The sequence below is a fragment of the Crinia signifera genome, chromosome 7 (assembly GCF_055691185.1).
Source record: "Crinia signifera chromosome 7, ASM5569118v1, whole genome shotgun sequence".
Taxonomy (NCBI): Eukaryota; Metazoa; Chordata; class Amphibia; order Anura; family Myobatrachidae; genus Crinia; species Crinia signifera.
In genome coordinates, this window is record NC_139223.1 from 60,479,168 (window position 1) to 60,482,614 (window position 3,447).

General features: G+C 47.3%; 1 pseudogene; it reads right to left on the reverse strand.

Moving 5' to 3' along the window:
- Nucleotides 1–2,566: 2,566 nt before the first annotated feature.
- Nucleotides 2,567–2,905, reverse strand: LOC146019464 (NADH dehydrogenase [ubiquinone] 1 alpha subcomplex subunit 5 pseudogene; annotated as a pseudogene).
- Between the last annotated feature and the right edge of the window lie 542 nt (nt 2,906–3,447).

Consider the following 3,447-nt stretch of genomic DNA (forward strand, 5'->3'; position numbering starts at 1 on the left):
AGGGACAGGATTCACTTCTGTTTATCCACATATTTTAAAACTGGAAGCCACAAGCTTTGGTTTTGCCTATTACATTGAACACAAATAATTTTAATCTGTTCTGGACCACCAAACTGTGGCACTCCTGCAAGTGCTCTGAGGCACCCCAGGGAGCCTAGGCACACAGTTTGGGAGCCACTGGCCTATTGGAAAAACAGACTGATGGATTTACAAATGAAAGCTGCTGCCTTCTGAAAAATGGCCACTAGATGGCGAAAATGGGTTTAGAAACGCAAATACAGTATACTCCGTATTTGCTATATAGAGTACACACAAAAAACTGCAAGAAATACATCCATGGGCCAGTTTTAATAACATGACAGTGGTTCCCAAACTGTGTGCCATGGCACCCCAGCACTTGCAGCGGTGCCCTGGGCTGGTAGTCCAGGACCAATTAAAAATATTTATGGTTAGTGAAATAAGCAAAATCACTGCTTGCGACCAGGGCTGTCGAGAGGGGGAACGGGCAGGCCCGGGGCCACCACTAGGCAGCCGCTGGAGGGCGGCAGATTGGAGCTTGTTCGCGCTGCATCACCTGCCAAGCTCCCCCCCTCGGAAAGTCACGGAGCCCCCGGACACCCCCCTCTCCTCCCATCCCTGGGCAGAGTTGCGGCAGGCAGCGCCGCATCGCACGGCAAGCCCTGCCCCTCCCCCCGGAACGTCACAGCGCTGGACCCCCTCCTCTCCCTGGGGAGAGTCGCGGTGGCGCACAGCAAGCCCCCGCGAAGGTCACGGCGCCATGCGCCGCATCACTGGACCCGGCAGCGTGGCCCCCCTGGAGTGGGTAAGTGTTTGAGCACCAGGGCGCCCACCCCCCTCCCCGCCTGGGGCGCTCCGGTGCCTAGCACCGGCCCTGGGGATGGGTATTACTGCCACCAATAACCATTTTCCAACCCTGTAAGGCATATTTGCCTAACATTACAGAATGGCAGGAAGGCTCCAAAAAATCGGTACAAGGAAGAGGGGCAGCAAGTAGGGAAGTACACCTCAAGTGATAGAGATGAGGTCTTAGCATTTCCATACCCACCACCTGCATTAAGTACAAGGATCCCTGTAGACATATTTGATTTTTTTGATAGGCAGACTTGGTGGAGCCCCCCAAGCTCCTGGTGCCTTAGGCAGCTGCCTAAAGATGCCTAATGGTAGCGCAGCTTCTCTCCCCCGCTTCACACATGCTGCTCAGTACCATGTTCTGAGTGGGGGAGAGGCAGCTGCAGCAGCAGCCTGTCCTCTGGCACACAGCCCGCAGCCCCTGCAATTTTTTTTACAGGGGTGTGGCCACCTACCACTGGTCACACCCCTCCCATTGGACATGCCCCTTTTAACAGGGGCCTGGCAGCGCTTTCAGCGGCCCTGCTTGTAGCTGACAATCATAAAATATGTGGACAAACAGAAGTGACTCCTCTCCCTCACCATATAATTTAACCTAAGGATGACATACTGCATAAACACAAATTACTTCATTTAATATTTTTTACATTTCTTAATAAGAAACCTTTGGCCGAGGGGTGCCATGAAAAAATTTCTGATACTCTAGGGCAGAGGTGGGGAACCTTTTTTGTGCCAAGGGCCAATTGTATGGTGGAAAAATCCTTCGGGGGCCATATGTAAAAATTTCTCTTACAAATTGTCCTGCTGCAGCCGTCCCACGCTCCGGCGGCTGCCGCTGAATAGGACTGACAGTCTCTGGTTGCTGTTAATTAAGAGGAAAATCTCACTACCGACCTCTCGCAAGAAGTTCCCTGTACTTGACTCCCAGCAAAGCTGCCGGGTGGGTAGGAGGGCCACTCAGACTAGCTACGAGGGCCGCATATGGCCCCCGGGCCTGAGGTTCCCCACCACTGCTCTAGGGCACCGTGAATCAAAAAAGTTTGGGAACCATTGTACTAAAGTTACAGATGGGATGTTGCCCAAAGCAACCAATCAGATTCTATCTATTATCTTTATCTTCTAGAACAGGGAAGGGGAACCTTCGGTCCTCCAGCTGTTGTTGAACTACACATCTCAGCATGCCCTGCAACAGTTTTAATATGGCCAAATAGCAAAACTGTAGCAGGGCATGCTGGGATGTGAAGTTCAATAACAGCTGGAGCAGTGGCGTAACTAGATCCATGTGGGCCCCATAGCAAAAGTTTTTAAGGGCCCCTATTTATCACCTAATGCTGAAAAATGTATACAGCCCATGATACTTTGACAGGCAAAGTGGGCCCCTCTCAGCTCTGGGCCCCATAGCAGCTGCACCCCCTGCACCTATGGTAGTTACGCCCCTGAGCTGGAGGGCTGAAGGTTCCCCATCCCTATTCTAGAAGATAAAGATAATATAATCTGATAATAATCATTATCCAACTATTTCTGGTAAGGGAACGAAAGCTTTAATTCCATTGGCGATTTTATGTTTTATGACCAGTTATTAGGCATATTATTATTTTTTTTGTTTGTTTTATTTTATTTTTTTTTTAAATTGGGAAGACAATACATTTACATGGGGCCCTTTTGACTTTATACAAATATTTACAAGTAACAATGTCTATATTGGCCACTTCCATTGATTAGTAGGTGGTTCTTCAATTAGCGGCTCCCAAGGTTTCCATTCCACCATTTTCTTTGCCAGACCTAATTCATTTTCTGCCTATGAAATGACTTCTTCTATTTGACCACAATTCAGCTTTTCCCCCAAATTCTCAACAATGGGTTCAGCCTTTACAGCATTTCATCGCTGATTCACAATCTGCTCAGTGTATTTCCGGTATGCCGCATCGTTGGGTATGGTCTTCAGTGTAGCGAGAATCTTTGTATATAATATCCTCAAAGTGGATTTTGAGCTAAAGCCAACCAATCCAGTGGTCTTTTTCAGTACGCCGGCCATAGCTGTCTTGCAATATTTGTGTGTTTTACACACATATTGAGGTTAATATAGCGTAGGAGCAAAAAAAAAAAAATTCTGCGATTTTAGCAGTTTTTATGCTTTTTTAACAAAAAAATCAGAACACAAAACCCAAAAAATCCAAACACAAAACACTTAGGAGGTGTTTTGCCAAAACCCATTAGAACCCAAAACCCGAAAAGTGTCCGGTGCACATCCCTAGTTTAAAATCGACAGGGTTAGCAGGCTGACACAAGCATTAGGTTGACAATGGTTAGGTTGATAGTCAAAAGGTCGACATGAGTCAGCATTTGGGGGGGCGACATTGCTCAACAAGCTAATTAATGGTGGGGGAAGTTGCAGGCTCCCAGTAACAAATTTTCACTAGAAAACAGAAAAATAGAAATTAGTAGTGGGTATCCTAACCTAGGGCCTTATTCTAGTTCATTCTTTCTGGCAAAATCCTTCTTAGATGGACAAAACCATGTGAACTGCAGGGGGGTAGATGTAAAATGGTCAGAGAGAATTAGATTTGGGTGAGTTAT